General features: G+C 39.5%; 1 protein-coding gene across 32 annotated transcripts in view; it reads right to left on the bottom strand.

The window, feature by feature from the left end:
* The window catches only part of nrxn1 (neurexin 1), a 1,413,544-nt gene that overhangs the window by 1,090,890 nt on the left and 303,613 nt on the right, over window positions 1-19,041 (bottom strand). The window lies entirely within an intron of this gene.

The following is a 19,041-nucleotide window of genomic DNA, read 5'->3' as shown; positions in this document are numbered from 1 at the left end:
GGCAACTGCTTTGGTCTACTCCGCAAGGAATTGCACAGATTTGTTAATGCAGCCCAGTTGATCATGGAAGCTAGCCTCCCTCCTCCCTTGATCATCATCAACGGGAGAGCAGCCAACAAAATCAAGGACAGCTCACACCCTGGTCATTTCCTCGTCCCTTTTCCCATCGGCAGAAGATACAAAAACTCAAAAGTATACTACTGGATTAAAGAACAGATCTCATTTGCTTAGGATGGATTGCTGATCTCCCTATCTATTCTGCTGTGGCCTCCTTCACTTTTGTTACCTACACTTTCCCTGTAGCTGCAACATTATACTTTGTTTCATCTCTGTTTTGTACCACCTGTGTCAAACCCTTAAGGAACCCTTAAGGTTTATTGTTTGAGAATCCAATAGGTTCGCATTTACTAATGCTGGTTTATAAGATTTAACTTTTTCCTTATTTATTAATTAATTGCAAATTACATGTCATGGTGGGACCTGACATCATGATCATTAACCCAGTAAAATATTCTACTGGGACTGAAATATAAATAATTTAATTTTTCTGTGACAGTGCACACAATTAGCTTCAGTTTGTTTTGATAACAATATAGGGACCAACACTAAAACTCTGTTTTATGCAAAAATAGAGGACAATTACAAAAAGTGGCATTCTGAACACGAGAATAAAAATGGGTGAATTAAAACATAAGCCATATTTGTTTAATGCTTATTTCAGCATCTTCATATTTTGGTAGCAATTGTATATTTTACTGGAAATAATTATCTCCTTTTATGTAAAATCTAAGATTAGAAAATACTTTACTGTATTTCAGTTCATTAAAACCGTTGGATACTTTAAAATGCAAATTATTTGCTTTCTTCTGCAAATATTATGGTATTGATATTTGGAAATATTTAACTTGTGTTCTAAAACAGCAGATATTCTTCCAAAATTTCCACATGCTTGAATTAATGCAGAAATATATTTAATTCACCATTCAGCAAAAAAGGGGAAAAAATACCAGTTGCAACAAAAGTTGGATATTGGATAAAGATGAGAATATTTGTTCAATTTTCTCTGTTTGTGACTATTGGTCCAATTATTTTTCCCATTTGATTCAAAATATCAAAGTATTAATTATTAAAAAAAGGGACGTTTATATTTGTCTATAAAATGAGGCTTTAAAAAAAAAACTAATTTGACTACCTTTCTAGAGTAAAATCAACTGTGTACTATATTGTTCAGGAATTACCTTAAGATATTATGTCAATGATGATGAGGCAACTTGTAATTTTGGAAAAAAAGATCTCTGACGAGGCATGTAAAATGTATTCAATCTTATCAATTCCACGAATATGTACATATTACAATTCACTTATTTCTCATCATTCATCCTTCTTAAACTAACATAAGTCAAAGGGCACAAGAATGTTTTTTTTCCTCAGCCTTTTGCTATAGCTTTTATGAACTAGCCATTGCAAATTATCCTAAATGATTTAATTTAGACTCTATGATTTTACGTAAGCTTTGAAGAAAAACCTTCTGCACATTTTGCCACTGGCAGAATACCTTTTGTTGTACAGCTATGAAAAATAATTGCAAATCATTATTCCAGAAAAAAAACCTGCTGTATAGAAATTTACAACGAGCAAATTCTCAAACTCCAGCTGTACACTATTTATGAAAGTGAATTTCCATCGCCACTATCATCTCTACTTGCCCTGCCATCACCATTTCTTTGGGCACTCTATAAACAATTACAATTCTAGTTTGGACACTTAGCTCCAGGTTATTCTCAGACTTTCAGCGTTGCTTTATTTTTATTTCAGTAGTTGGAATAAAAAAAACAATAATCTTTCAACTGTTCATTGAGAGCTACAGGGACTCAGTTTGACATTAGCTACAGGTAGCCTTTCCATAAAAGTAATACGTGTTTTTTCTTCGATCATTGACAGTTCTATATTATAGTTTTCCCTCAACCACATCCAACCTTGCAGTCCCATTCAATTTAGCCTAGAGATTTTCTGCCTGATCTGTAATAAAATCCTGTAACTGATTTAAGAGCAAGTGCCTGTAGACTTCTTGATTGCAACATTCTTCACTTTACACTTAGAATTAAGACATTTGCAAGCAGATTGTGTATAAAATCACGAGAGGAATAAATTGGGTCGATGCACAGAATCTCTGGCCCAGAGTGAGGGAATTGAGGACCAGAGGACATAGGTTCAAGGTGGGGGAAAAGATTTAATAGGAATCTGAGAGGTAACGTTTTTACCCAAAGGGTGGTGGGACGACAGATGGCACAATGGGCTAAGTGTTCGGCTGGCAACCGGAAGGTAGCCGGTTCGAATCCCGCTTGGGGTGCATACTGTCATTGTGTCCTTGGGCAAGACACTTCACCCACCTTTGCCTGTGTGTGAATGTGTGTGAATGTGTGTGAGTGACTGGTGGTGGTCGGAGGGGCCGTAGGCGCAGATTGGCAGCCACGCTTCCGTCAGTCTGCCCCAGGGCAGCTGTGGCTACAGAAGTAGCTTACCACCACCGAGTGTGACTGAGGAGTGAATGAATAATGCAATGTAAAGCGCCTTGAGTATTAGAAAGGCGCTATATAAATCCCATCCATTATTATTATTATTATATGGATCAAGCTGCTGGAGTAGGTAGTTGAGGCTGGGACTATCCCAATGTTTAAGAAACAGTTAGACAGGTATATGGATAGGACATGTTTGGAAGGATATGGACCAAGTGCAGGCAGGTGGGACGAGTGTAACTGGGACATGTTGGCCGGTGTGGGCAAGTTGGGCCAAAGGGCCTGTTTCCACACCGTATCACTCTCTATGACTCTATTTACAGCCACGTAAACTGAAAAGCACTGTGAAACTGCACTGTGTGGTGAGAGTGGATGTGTGGTCAGGTTGAAGCACTGTTAAATGTCCCTTCATGCACCAAGAATGGTCAATGTACGCGTGAGCCTGAGGGGTTGGAAGAGATGGGAGAAGACTGTGCTGGAAAATAAAGACCTTGAGGAACGCAGAGGTTAGGGAGGGGGTGGTTTTGGACATTGAGGGCCTATCTAAAGTTCAGGGCAGAGCCCAACAGGATACAAGGAGGTAAGGAATGGGATTTTCCTTCATGGAATCCCAACCTGGACTCTGATTTCTTGCTGCCCTGGCAATCCCATTATTGGCTAGCCTCTGAACAGCACAGATTACATATCCATAGTGAACATTGAATGTTGAGGGATATTGAGGGATAGATAAAGAGAGAAAAGGAAGCATATGACAGGCACAATGAACTGATGGCAGGGGAGGTCTGACAATGATATAAAAGTGTAGGGGGGCATATAAAAATCAATTGAGAAAGAGGGGGTCACAAAAAAATTCAGAATTATGGCTGAAAAAAAACTTTGGTAAATAAAAGACACTCTTTAGGTATATTAAGACCAAAAGAATACCCTGGGAAAAAGTAGGGTCCGTCAGAAACAACTTGGGCATTCTGAGGTGGAGCCAGAAGGTGCAATCCTGAATAAATACTTTTCATTCGCTTTCACAAAATTGTGGTTAGATAATTCAGTGAAGAAGTGGTAGTCTAATGCAGATCTCCATAAACAAAGGGAAGCTAACTGATGCCTTGGCAAACTTGAAGGTTGATAGATCCGAAGAACTGAATGGAATGATCCCAGGCTATTGTGGGAGGCAAAGGCAAAGGGAACTGGTGCTATGGTTGAGATTTTTTAAACTTGGCTGGACACAAGTGAGGTGCCAGATGACTAGAGGATAGCAAAGCAATGCAGCAGGCAACAGTTTAGTAAATATAATCTTTTGGGTTTGACATTAGTAGGGTAAATACTGGAAACAATTCTGAGGGAGAGAATTGATTACCTGGAAGGGCAGAGAATAATCAGACAGACAATGTGGCTTTGTCAACAGAAGATCCCACCCGAATAATCAGATTTAACCCTCTCATTGACAATGAATATCAATGAGAACAGGACAGTAAAAGTCCCATAAGGGAGGCTGGCTCAAATGTTTAGGGCCCTTGAGATCCAGGGCAATTTAGCAAAAAAGTGCACACACAATTCTATTGTGATAAAGGCTTTTAAAATTTCCATATGTCTGTGAGAGCTTTAGCACTTGCTGAATAAAATGAAAGAATGGAACCAACAATTTTGTACTTTCATGACTAAGAAATAACGCCTAATCCAAAAATTTAACATGATGAGACGTATTCAAACCATAGGCGTATTGCATACTGGCTAAAATATTTTGTGACATTGCATTTCATTCTCAATCACAAAACAGGAATATTTATTTCCAATGTCAGGTAGGAGATACATGATCAGGCATGAAGTATGCAAAGAAAAATCTCCTAGGCCTACACCTGAAACAAATGTTAGTGTTTGAGATACCCTGAGAAAGTTGGCTTGACCATAACCAGCATGGAAACTAGCTCTGCACATAACATGTTTAATACCATTGAGAGGGACTGAATTGCTTATTTTCATGCTGCACAATTCTATAATTAAAACTACTGATTGCCGAAGAGTTAATGAATATTGTGGAATTGTCCCAATTTGTGCACCTGGATCGTTTAAGAGACAGATAATGTTTTTCCCCGTCAGCAGTCATTTTAGTAGCCATTTGACATTGTGATATTTATGATGAGGATCTCACCACTAAAAGTTAAAATGGACGAAATCTGACGATACCTCAGGATTAGCAGGTACATATTTTCATGCAGAAATGTAAGGGTGATGATCAAAGAAATCCTGCTCCTCCATTAGCTGTGCTATGATAGCCTTCTCCTTTGTGATCAGTGAACTGGCAATAAATTCAGATATTATTAAATTATTCTCAGTGCAAATAACCACATCATCAGCATGTGTCCTGTCCCACGTGGGCCACTGGCTTCCTCCTTCTCGACTTTCCGCTCTTTCGGGGTCGAGCCTGGCAGCTTCCGAGCCACCCCCCTGCGGCCACTGCCTGCCGGGTCTTTCTTCATGGTGGCGAGCCAGACCTGCCATTGTATGTGGCCATGGGTATCTCACCAGGTCTTCCTTTGTCCATCTCCGTGATGCATCCTCGCAGCCTTCTGCCATGGAGGAATCCCGGACAATGATCTCTCTCTACCTGATGAGCTTACCAGAAACCTAACCTGATCCCTTCATACTGATACAGAGATCAAGACAGTGCATTCGTGTATTTACTCTCTTAGCCATCCAAGGTGATTTGATGTGCCCACGAGGATTATCTCGAACTTCTGCAGGTGCGCTGTAAAAAGTATTCTGACGGGATGTTTCTCCGATTGGAATGGCAACTGCTCTGCTCTTGGCCATCTCAGGGTGCAAAGAGTGGTGAACACAACAACAATCTAGTACAAGCTTGTTGCTTCCTTCTATCCAGTCCATCTACACTGTGCACTGCTGTCAGTGCTGACACATGGCATTAGCTGTATCATTGAAGCTTTGCAGGACTGATATCAAATCAGCAATGCACAAGAATTGACACCATGACAGTGCATTACATCAGACGGGCTAGAAATATTGTCAAGTTTCCTATTCCCCTGGCCATTTCCTCTTCACTCTTCTGCCTTCTGTGAGAAAACACTGGAGCTGAGAAACTTAGACGCCCAGAAGCAGAATATCTCATTCTCCAATGTTATTGGACTCCTTAACTAATTATCTCTTTCACACCCCTTTTTCAGCTGTGCTGCCACATACTCCTACTCTGAACTCATTTGGTTATTCTATTTTTACACTTAATTTTTTTCTTTTGCAATACTTCAGATTGCACTCAAATCTTTCCACCATTCTGTTGTTTTCCATTCATTGGTGAATTTAAGGGGCTGTCCCACTGCGGCGACCGAATTGGCGAGTTTAGAAGAGTTTGCCCTCGACTCATACTCGCAGCATGGTTGACATGAGGTCCTAGGAGGTCTTTGTAACTCTCCTTCATGCTCGAGGGTAGTCCCCGTGCACTCGAGGCCTCAGCGAGGTCGCGGCGTATTTTTCAACATGCTGAAAAATGCCCGCGAGTAAAAAAGGTCGCCATGGAAAAGAATCTATATTTTTTTTACTCATAGGTTTAGTCGAAGTAGGTCGTAATAGGTCGGCATGTTATTCATAGGTAATCGAGGGTAGTCTAAGGTAATCAAAGGTAGTCGAAGGTAGTCGTTGATAATCTTCAGCATAGTTGAAGGGAGGTCGAAGGAGGTCGAAGGAAGTCGTCTTCACTCTCCACTATTCAGTGTCCAATTTTCCCGAAGCTAGTTGAAGCTAGTCTTCAACGTAGTCGAAGGAGGTCTTCAACATGACACTTTTTCAAACTCTCCTAAACTCGCCAATTAGGTCGCCGCAGTGGGACGGCCCCTTTATTGTATCTTGGGGTATATTGGTATACCAGGTATACTATGTACTCTTTGAGTTTCATGCAAACAAGGAATGTCATTGCAATCTGATGTACATGACAGTAAACTAATTTGAATCTGAACATATTACACCATTGGATAGGTGTGAGTAATTGAATGCTAAAGCTTAACAACTGCATTGTGTCCCAAGCAGAATTTAAATGTGTCAACTGCCATTCACTTGCGTATTTCTATTTCAACCACTTATTAAAAAAGAAGCTTCTTAAATTTTGTTTTAATATGTTATCTTCTACCAAACTATGAAGTAAATAATATATGTTCTCAATTTTGGTCTGTAAAATGAATAAAAGCTACATTACACATTTGTTTTTTTACTTGATGTCACGAGGAAATGTTGATGCTAGAATCTGGAGAAAAGCACAAAGTGCTGGTAGAATTGATCAGGACAAGCAGCCTCTGTGGAGAGGGTTGACAGGAGACTTATCGGGGAGGGGGGGGGGGGGGAGGAGGAGTGGGGAGCATTCTTCAAACTCCCATTTTTACTTTCTAGATTGCCCACTGTGAGAATTTTTCCTAAGTGATTGGCTGAAATTTTTGTTCACAGTGCTGTACCTGGCTGCAAAATTCCTTTTTTTGTTCTAATGCAGAGTTGGAAGGATCTTTGCAGCAGCTTTCATAATGGTTGGTGGTGAGCTTTATCATTCCGCCGCTGACCACAAAATCTAGCCATGGGTTTTTAAAAAAAATTATAACATCTCTGTTGAAATTGAATTATTACACCAGAACAAACTATACTTTAAAATATCTTGCACTTCCAATTTTGGATATAAAATTCAATTTTATGATTGTGTTTTTTTAATTGTTTCCATATTAAATACCCAGTAGAACCATTCTGTTATATTAAAAGACCTGTTTTACGCTACATTAATTAGCGTATATCAATTTTAAAATTATAACTAACGGTCGTTTTGAAGCCTTGATTGCAATTCACAGGAAAGATGTTTTAAAAAAAGCTTTATTACCTTCTCGCAGTTTGACAGTGTTTTCTTGAAATTGATCACTGAAAACCTGTGATTATAATTCAAACATATCATTTTCTACTTTATTTTAGAAAATTTTGAGTCGGCTCTTCTAGCTGCAGCCAGTCAGTAACCATGCAGTCATTTTGAACACTATCATAATGATAACTGGAATGATTAAATTCCCAATCGGAAATCAGAAAGTCTGAAGAAGGATTTGACCAGAAACGTCACCCATTCCTTCTCTCCAGAGATGCTGCCTGCCCCGCTGAGTTACTCCAGCATTTTGTGCCTATCTTCGGTTTAAACCAGCATCTGCAGTTCCTTACAGGAAAGACTGCACCCGCTTCCCAGGTACTTGACCAGATGCAACACCTGTCCCTATACCTTCCCCCTCAACTCCATCCAAGGACCCCGACAGGCTTTCCAGGTGAGGCAGAGGTTCACTTGCACCACCTCCAAACTCATCTACTGTACCCGCTGTTCCAGGTGTCAACTTCTGTACATCGGCGAGACCAAGCGTAGGCTCGGCGATCGTTTCGCTGAACACCTCCGCTCAGTCCGCCTAAACCTACCTGATCTCCCGGTTGCTCAGCACTTTAACTCCCCCTCCCATTCCCAATCTGACCTTTCTGTCCTGGGCCTCCTCCATTGTCAGACTAAGGCCCAGTGCAAATTGGAGGAACAGCACCTCATATTTCACTTGGGTAGCTTTCCCTTGCTTTCCCTCTCTCTCCATCTCCTCCCCCTTCCCAGTTCTCTGCAGTTCCTTCCTCCACATTCAGGCAGACCAGTCAGTAGTGCACAGGCAAAGCCTTTTTTGTAATCACATAGGAACGTGATGGCAAAAAGCACAACTCTGAAGGAAATAGTGTTTTGGGTACACTACAACCAAGCAAACAACGACAGTGATCTGAATGACGCATTACAAGTGTATTCAGTACATTCACTGTTGTTAAGGAACGATGTAGCGCGAGACCCTGAAGCCAGTCATTAGAAAGAAGCTGAACATGGTGCAATCAAAGTCGTGGCACATCCATAATTTCAGACAGGGCGGAAGAAAGATAACCTGCAGATTTCAACAGCAATTGAAAGGAAGGGACAAATGTTGCAATCATTGCAGAATTAAAATGGCAAACAACATCAGCTGCAGATCAAAGACGCTTTCTGAACAATTTACTTTCGAACAAAACCAAATTTGCTACTTTAAATCAAGCAGAAAGATCAATAATTACATAAACGGTGATTGTACTAAATAAAATCAAAGAAAATGGCATAGTTCTCAGTCAATATGTTTCGGAGATATAATAATTTGAACTCGTGTGTAGGGAGGAACTGCAGATGGTGGTTTATACTGAGGATTGACACAAATTGTTGGAGTAACTCCGCGGGTCAGGCAGCATCGCTAGAGAAAAGGAATAGGTGACGTTTCGTGTCAGGTCTGGAGAAGGGCTCTGACCAGAAATGTCACCTATTCCTTTTCTCCAGAGATGCTATCTGACCAGCTGGGTATCTCCAGCATTTTGCATCTATCTATAGTTTGAATTAAACTATCTTAGAAGCACATAAACACATCTTATTCTAAAAACACAGTTAAAGCAGAGACAATGAATCACAACATTATTTTCTTTTACTTTTTCCAAATCGTTTTTACATGCAATGCATTTTAGCTAACACTGTAAACATGTATTCATGCTTAAAAGATAATTCTAAGTATTAATGACTAAATTAACCAGGATATTCCTGCAGCTACCAAACATCCACCAATAAACTTTTAGGCTTTAGACTTCAGAGGTAAGAGTGTGGAAACAGTCCCTCCGGTCCACTGAGTCCGCACCAATCAGCAATTATCCCGTACACACTAGCACCATCCTACACACTAGGGACAATTTACACTTTTACCGAAGCCAATTAACCTACAAACCTGTACGTCTTTCGAGTGTGGGAGGTAACCGGAAAATCCAGAGAAAACCTACCCAGGTCAGAGGGGGAATGTACAAATTCCATACAGACAGAGCCCGTAGTCAGGATCAAACCCAGGTCTCTGGCATTGTGAGGCAACAACTCTACCGCTGCACCACTGTGCTACAGATTTCACTATCCCAAACTATCAAATAAATCCAATTCTTTTGAAGTGACCTTTGGCTTGCAAGCCACTCTTTTGACCCAATTGTCGTATCAATGCCCCATCCTCAGAACACACCATAGCTTTTAAAGGGATTACATAACTAACAGAAGATCACTAAAATGAAAGCATAATTCTAATTCTTTACCAACGCTCTTGTCCCTACATTCCTGCGTTGAGCCCACCATAGTTCATATACATTTGCACCAATTATCCAAATAGAGCTTTCTGATCATTGTGCAAATGTTAATGAGTCATAGAACTATGCAGCACCAAGACTGACCCATTGACCCAATTACACTATGGTGACTAAGTTGTCCTGTTGAGCTAGTCCCACTTGCCTGTGCCTGGCCCATATACCTTTCTTATTTATGTCCCAGTCCAGTGCCTTTTAATTGTTATAATTGTACCCGTGTTTACTACTTCCTCTAGCAGGGCATTCCATATACGCACCACCATCTGTATGAACAGGCACACCTTGTATCCTTAAATCTTTCCTGTCTCACTTTAAGCCTAAACTCTCTTGTTTTAGACTCCCCTACCCTAGGGAAATGACTACAGCTCCTCTTCTTATCAATGCTTCTCATTATTTTATTATCCATAAGCTCATCCCTCAGCCTTGTACGCTCCAAGCAAAATGGAACCAGCCTATCCATCTCTCCTTGTTACTCAACCTTCCAAAGCCAGTAATTTTGTTTAAATAATTTCCACCCTTACCAGTTTAATGACATCTTTCCAACAGCAGGGCAGCCAGAAACATACATAGTACTCCAAATGTGGTCTTACCAAGGTCTTGTACAGCTGTAACCTAATGTAGACCATTTAGGACTGATATGAGGAAAAACCTTTTCACCCAGAGAGTTGTGAATCTGTGGAGTTCTCTGCCACATAAGGCCAATTCACTGAAAGTTTTCAAGAGAGTTAGATTTAGCTCTCAGGGCTAACGGAATCAAGGGATATGGGGGAAAAAGCAGGAACAGGCTACTGATTTTGGATGATCAGCCATGATCATATTGAATGGCAGTGCCGGCTCGAAGGGCTGAATGGCCGACTCCTGCACCTATTTTCCATGTTCCAACTCCTGTACTCAGTGCCCTGACCGATGAAGTCAAGCATGCCAAACACCTTCTTCATCACGGTCTACCCATGTTGCAACTTTCATGGAACAATGTACTGCAACACTAGGTTTCACTGTTCTACAACACCGCTCAGTCCCCTACCATCTACCTGGATTATCTAACCAGAATGCAAAACCTCACATTTACTCCATGTGCTATGCCATGGATCATTTGATCATGCTGTAATTTGAGGTAACGTTCTTCATTGTCCACTATATCACCTATGTTGCTGATGCCTGTAAATTTACCCACCATACCAAATTACATTCTCATCTGAATTGTTAAGATGATGAACATCATTGGACCCTACACTGATCCCTGTGGCACACTGCTTTTCAGTGTGATAAACAATACTCTACCACCATTCTCTGTCCTTCCTTTAAGCTAATATTGTATTCAGTTAGCTAGCTCACCCTGGATATGATACAATATATGATAGAACTTGATTTATTCCAGGAGATAAATTGATCTGCCAACACTCATAAAACACAAAATACATGATTCATGAAATTAAAATGACGAGTGGAAAGGATTGGGGAAGTGCAAAGATTGGGGAGGGGGGAGGGGGACTCAGTCAGTCTACCCCACGACAGAAGGGGGTAGAATTGTACAATTTGATAGATATCCTGTGGCGTTCTGTACTGCATTGTGGTGGAACCAGTCTGTTGATGATCCCATGTAATCTAACCTTATAGACCAGCCGATCGTGTGGTACTTTGTCAAACAACAAAAGGCCTTAGCGACAAAGAATAAAAACACTGATGGTGTATGTTATGGATGCTAATAAATTCGGTGCATGAGTTTCAATTCACCCTTTGTCAAGTACACAATAAAAAATCTTATAGAGTGTCTTTATTCTGAGCAATTTACAGCTTGTTTCTGACAAGGGTTGTCACCCTTGTCAGAAACAAGCTGTAAATTGCTCAGAATTGGCTCTAATATATTGAGTCTTTAAAACAAAAGAAAGGCACCTCACAGTTATTACAATTTTTAATCATGGAGTTTATTTCTTGCAGTACTGAGAGTAGGGAAGATTCAAACAAGGGGACATGACTTGAGAATTAAGGGACTGAAGTTTAGGGGTAACATGAGGGGGAACTTCTTTACTCAGAGAGTGGTAGCTGTGTGGAATGAGCTTCCAGTGAAGGTGGTGGAGGCAGGTTCGTTTTTATCATTTAAAAATAAATTGGATAGTTATATGGATGGGAAAGGAATGGAGGGTTATGGTCTGAGCGCAGGTATATGGGACTAGGGGAGATTATGTGTTCGGCACGGACTAGAAGGGTCGAGATGGCCTGTTTCCGTGCTGTAAATTGTTATATGGTTATATGGTTATTATAAAATGCAACAGGAGAAGATGTTTACAGATCCCTGAAGTTAACATATTGATGTAACACATGTTTAAGAAAGCATATATAACACTTGTTTAGAATGGATAATGAATGGAATATAAATGGAGTAAAGAACTGCAGATGCTGGTTGACACTGAAGATAGACACAAAAAGCTGGAGTAACTCAGCTGGACAGGCAGCATCTCTGGAGAGAAGGAATGGGTGATGTTTTGGGTCAAGACTGAAGAAGGGTCTCGACCCGAAACGTCATCCATTCCTTCTCGCCAGAGATGCTGCCTGTCCAGCTGAGTTACTCTAGCTTTTTGTGTCTATCGTCGAATATAAAGGCAAAAAGGTGATGTAAAACACTAGTTCACCTATAGCTAGAGAATTTTGAATCATTCTGCTCACTCGATTACACAATGAATTTGGTAACATTTGAGAGAGCCTTCAATGATTTCCATGAGTTGGAACGTGTAGGGAGGAACTGCAGATACTGGTTTAAACCTAAGATAGACACAAAATTCTGGAGTCTTTTAGCAATGAGGATTGATTGCTTAAAGCTGTTATAGGCTTATCATCAAAACACTTAACGGTGATTTAATGGGAATATATAAAATTGTTAGTGACTGAAATATAGTGAAACAGTAGGTATTATTTTCCTTAGAATGAAGTCAGTAATTAGAGGACATAAGGATAAAGCATTAAAAAGGATCAGAAAGTTAAAAGGATTTTTTGTATAATCAAGGGTCTGGAACTCACTGCCTTAAAAGGTGCTGGAAAAGAAACCCCAATAAGATTTCAGTAATACCTGGTTTGACATGGTCTACAGGGCTATACATCAAGATGAAGAAAGTATAATGAGTACAGTTTTTGATGGCTTCTGACTATTCCATAATTTTCAGCAATCCGATGATTACAATTACTTAATGTACTTATTGTCACTGCAAAACAAACCCTATAAATTAAACACCCTATCAAACGCTTTCCTGAAAATCAGCTCTCTGTAAACTCTGCTGATGAAATCATGTGATAGGAGCAGAATTAGACCATTCGGCCCATCATGTCTACTCCACCAGTCAATCATGCCTGATCTATCTCTCCCTCCTAACCCCATTCTCCTGCCTTCTCTCCATAATCACCGACACCCACACTAATCAAGAAATAAGTGCAGCACTAATATGCTCGATATAGCATACTAGGAAGAACCAACAACCCACAGCATCTGGCTGCTCTAGTCTGAAGGAAGTTGGGAATCCGAAATATAACATAAAATGTCGGAAACGTTCAGCAGGTCAGGTAACATTTGTGAAAAAAAAAAGTATTTCAGATCAAAGATCTTTAGTCACAAATGGGAACGGTTAGCGGTGGGCTATCAAGTATACTTCAAATAAAACATGTTTTTCCTTGAATAAAATGTACAAAATTAGTTTAAAATTCTGTGCTATCATTCCTGATTTAGAATTCCAGTTCAATACCCAAGAAGAATATTATTTTGATTGACTTCTCTTCTATAAATATTTAGCAGCATTAAACTTGAATTAGCTGATGTTTAAACTTGCCGTAAGGCTGATTCTCTGTCGCAGTAAAATTATTGATGAATAGTCTTGATGATTATTATATTCCATTTCAATCTCATTTCTAAGGTCATTTCCAATCCATGGGTCAATAAATTGGAGGTAGAGGAAATGTTTATTGATGTTGATCAGATCGGGGACCTTTAATATTGGAGGAATAAATAGATATATAAGGTGTTGACAGCATTGCTGAGTTTAGTCTAACAATTGACAGATCTTTGGTAGAAATCTTCCAAGGTAGGAAGTTCTGGATTCTTGAAACTTTGAGAAGGCAACAAAGAGAAATAGCATTAAGGAAGAATGAATAATTTTACATCGTATGGAATTCCTGGGCTGTGGAAACATTGGGAGCAGAATGTGGAATGTCCAGCACGGAGTAACAGAAGAAAAGTCAAAAGATACCTCTACACTTTCAATCATTGTGCATTTCCCTTTCAGTTTGATTTTTTTGGTGCCTAAAATCTAATTTTAGTTCATCATCTCAATCATTTTCAAGAACAGAAATTAAAATACACATACATGCAGTGAACATGGAATCCTTCATTAAAAAAAGCTATAAAATTTGATCCTAAGCAAAAATAGCAACTTAATTAGTTTCTCAAGGAATTTGCATGATTTGATTAATTCACCCTATTCCTTTGCTGGTGAGTTACCAAAACTGTTGATTCAAAGATGATTGTTTTCAGAAGTCTGTTGTCAGTTTTCTAGCCACTTTCATTACTCCAGATACAAACCCCTTGTCTCCTAATTTGTTGCTGCTTTACTTTCAGCCAAGCAACAAAGTGTGACAGTGAAGGCATAACAGTCAAAGCATGACAAGATATGAGATCAACGGAGAGCGCACATAAGAATATTTAAGATATTATAGCTTCATAAATCTGATCATTCTCTGTTTTATACCTTGGAGTGTATTGTAAATGTTGAAAAGAACCTCCAACCTTTGGAGAATGCTCCTTCAACACTTGTGTTGCTCCAAAGAAAAAGACACAAAGTGCTGGAGTAACTCAGCGGGTCAGGCAGCATCTCTGGAGAACATGATACACCTTCTACTGCTGCAGTTCTGACTCAAGAATTTGCACGTTAATTAAAATAATTTTGAGCAATGCTTTGTTAAAAATGTTAAAATTCGTGCTTAATAGTGCACTCACACCCACAGTGGATTCAGTCCAGTGCATGTGAATCCTGGTGTAGCAGCATCACCACAAAAACTGCATGTTTTCTAATCTATCCTTCTAATATTGTTTTTTTTTTTTAAGTTAAATGGGCTACAGATATCCCTCCCCCCCCAAAAAAGCCATTCTGAATAGCAGCTTAATAGCAATCAGCATGAATGCCCTGCACTCTGGTTATGGTTATAAAGTTTGTTATTTGATTTTGTCCAACTTCTACCAAGAAGCATCAGAGATGGACTTAGATAAGATTGCCCATTGAATTATGGCTGATAGTCATGCATTACACTATATTCTGACACATACATATCTTTGACTGAAGTTTAGAAACAAGGAAATGCAAATACTGGTTTATCAAGTAAAGCCACAATATGCTTTTGTAACTCGACGGGTCAAGCTGTATCCCTGGAGATAATGGATAGGTGACATTTCAGATCGGGCGTCACCTATACATGTTCTGCCTGAACCTCTGAGTTAGTCCAGCATTTTGTGTTTGCTGCCCATCCCTTTCAACTCAACTCTTCCAGACCAAACTATCATGCAATTTCTAACAACTAGTGCCTCAGTTACCATTTCAAGTAGAAAGCGCACTCATGCTACAGTGGAAACCCAAACTGCTCCCATCATGGATCTGGAAACTAGTATTCAAAAGTCAAAATTCAGCAAGATTGCTGATACAATATCTCAAGGTTATGTTATGTGGCATAAATTAGGTCACTTTTTAATCAATTACGACTCTTTTAATCCCACTCCATCCTTACTGTTGGCACCACTGATATTACTGATATCAACTAGCCAAACCAACTGTTATAGAGTCATACAGTGTGGAAACAGGCCCTTCGGCCCAACTTGCCCTCACCGGGCAACACGTCCCAGCTACACTCGTCCCACCATATCCCAACAAACCTAACCTATCCATGTACCTGTCTAACTGTTTCTTAAACATTGGGATAGTCACAGCCTTAACAATCTCCTCTGGCGGTTTGTTCCATACAACTCTGTTGTCACTAAGTTTGAAATACTGCATGACTTTCAGATCATAGCCACTTGACATCATCCTACCAATATTATCCACAGACTCTCCACTATAAGTCAGCTTAATATGCACTAGCTATGCTGCAGCCAGAGGAAGAGCACTGTCAAGGTACACCAGTACAGCCACAGGCACCAGGAAAACAGCTCCAGCAGAATGCGTGTTTGGTTTTTCTCATGCTGCATGTATAAATAGGATTCTGAATGTTAATTTGGTGATTATTTTTTGTTGCATTCAGGCAAATAGTACAATCTTCCAAAGGAGGAAATGTAAGGGGGGGGGGGGGGGGGGTTGAAGTGGAAATTGAAGAACAAAAAAAGACAAAAACTTATTCCTCAGTGTGAGCAAGAGAAGGAGCTGGTTATTTGACCAGGAACTGAAATGGAGAACATGCCCCCAGTCAGCATCAATGGTACTGAAATGAGGATGGCCAAGAGACTTAAGTTCTCAAGTGTAAATATCACCAACAATTTGCCCTGGACCAACCTCCTTGATGCTGTGACCAAGAAAGCATTGCAGAAGAAGAAGAATCAGCATGTCTCCAATAACTCTTGCTAATGCTACAGATGCACCACAGAAAGCATCATGCTTGGTTTGGCAACAGCTCTGCCCAAGACAATGACAAATTGCAGAGTTATGGATGTATCACAATCGATCACCCAAAGCAGCTCCCACCCATGCTCTGTACCACGCTGCTCTGAGAAAGCAGCCAACATATTCAAAGACCCTTCTCACCCCAGTCATTCCCTCTTCTCCACTCTCCTGGCAGGCAAAAGATACACAAGGTTGAATGCACACTCAGGAACTGCTTCTTTCCCTCTGCTATCAGATTACCACAATACTGTCTTCCCATAAACTAGGATGTAGTCCCAATCTTCCAACCTAATTCACTGTGGACTTTGAACTTTTTTTCTCTATTGTAACACTATAATACGACAACACTATATTCTGTGTACTGGTATTTTTTCTGTGCACTACCTGTTGTACTTGAGGAAAACTGATTGTACTGTATTGTATGGTTTTATTGGAGATCAATAAACTAAGCTCTTCTGTTAATCTCTGTATATTTTCAATAACAAACCAATAAACAATAGTCAATAAATAGTAAAGCAACGATAAACTCGGCCACTGGTTTTGGTGTGGTCTGCAACATTACTCACAATTTTATCTACATTATCATCCAAAATGTTAATATCAATAACAAACAATAGGAAACCCAGCACCGACCTCTGCGACACTCCCCTGGTCACAAGTCTCCAATCAGAAAAGCAACCGTCCACAACTACCGTTTGACTTTTTCCTTCAATCCAATTGTCTAGCTTACCTCACTAAAGTCCACATAAAAAAAAACATCCACTCCTTTACCCTCATCAATCCTAGTGGTGACCTCTTCAAAAAGATTTGGGAGACGCGATTTCTCATGGACAAAGCCATGCAGACTCTCCCTACTTAGTCTGTGCCTATACACAAGTTTCTACCCTCAACCCAGAACTGCATATTTGGGAGATACACAGCACAAATACACACAGCATTCCAAATTTAATACCTGCAATATTATTATGGCATCAGCCAAATTTCTGAAAGGAATATAATATGGTCATTAGCCTTCAGTTCATCAGACAGTCCTTAGTTACACATTTGTAAGCACATTAATGTGGAACCTGGTATTGATGATGGGCAAGGACAAATTACTCTTGGTATAAAATCACCCCTTTGAACAAGAAAGACAAATAGGTACTGCGTAAATTCTCAGCCAAATTTAATTTTCTTTCATCCATTAATACCCACCACTCATTATCGTTCCATACCTAATATCAGGCTGTTCAGTATTCTCAAATCTTGCTGCACAATTCCCAACCCATTGTAATATCAGCATTAAAATGGACAAGCATGTGCACACATTTAGAGAGAGAACATGAGATATGGAGGCAGTGCAGATCTGATTAGTTTGGTATTACCAAAATGAGCAAGACTAATTGGAGAGAATTAGTTTATTTTTCACAAGCAGAGAAGATGAAATTAAAATGTAATATATTCCGCTACCAATTTAAGGTCTCTAATGATTGAATAGGATAAAAAGGTGGGGGTTTTTTTCTGGTTAAGAGGATAAAGGAACATTGAAATATTTTTTATAAAGTGAATAAAGTTAACAAGATCTTTATGCAGAAAATTTGAGTGAATGGGGAAGAGATTAGTACTTATTCGGTAGCATTTAACTGCAACTCTCAGGTTAGTAATACAACGTACTCTCTCAATTAATCTGAATTGCGCCTTTTGCATGTTCATTCAAGGATTTCTATCCCACAGAAAATTGCTATCATGAATAGCTGAACCAAAGATAACTGGTCATCTTTATAACTGAGGTTTGTTATGAGAAAAGTAAATATATAAAAACAGCAAATTTTGATCAGGACACAATACTAAGATATCCCAAACACAATGGGTCATACTTACTCCCATTGTCTTTTTCATGATGATTAGTAATGTGTTTAATTGTTTGTGGGATATTTTTAAAATATATTTAATGGAAGACAGATAAGCTAGTACTAATTCAATGCCATGAAGGTCAGAACACCTGCAGGTGGACAAGGGGTTTGAGAGCACCAGGAAAACTATAACTCAAAGGTGGCACAGACAAGAGTTGCAGATTGCAGCTCCAACAAAACAGCCAAATGAGCAATATTCCATGGCTACCATACCACTTCCAAGGACAGCGAGAGGAACTTCTTGGGATGAAAATTAAATAAATACAGATAGTTTTCTCCATGCAGCCAGAAAGTCAAAGAATGGATGACTACAGTGCCCTCCATAATGTTTGGGACAAAGACCCATTATTTATTTATTTGCCTCTGTACGCCACAATTGTAATAGATGCTCTCGATGTGGCTTATTTGCTCTGCAATATAATTGCTGAATGGTGGACCCTCCATAAAAAATCACGATAATTTATGATTCTAAATAAGAACTTTTAACTTGGAAAGTTAAGTCTACCAAGAACTGGTGACTTGTGAAAGTAGGTGGATATGCAAACGCAAGGATTGGAAACAACAGCAATTTACACTTCTCCAACTATTGGCAAATGTGTGGAGAATGTGCATTGTTTTTTCCTGTTGAATTCCATCTTTGAGCAGAACATATGTCTTCTCCTGAATGTTGACAAAATACTGACACTGCAATCTCCAGAAACTAGTAAATTATGTAAAAGATAGCAGATAATAACAAAAGCTATGGTTTACCAGTATCTCTATGATTGTTCCTTCAATTGAAAATTAAAACTAATAAAGTAACAGTCCTGAATAGGATAAATAAGTGTGTTC

Source organism: Amblyraja radiata, chromosome 8, assembly GCF_010909765.2.
Source record: "Amblyraja radiata isolate CabotCenter1 chromosome 8, sAmbRad1.1.pri, whole genome shotgun sequence".
NCBI lineage: Eukaryota > Metazoa > Chordata > Chondrichthyes > Rajiformes > Rajidae > Amblyraja > Amblyraja radiata.
The sequence above is the reverse complement of the archived record's forward strand: the minus strand, read 5'-3'. Positions and strand labels throughout refer to the sequence as shown.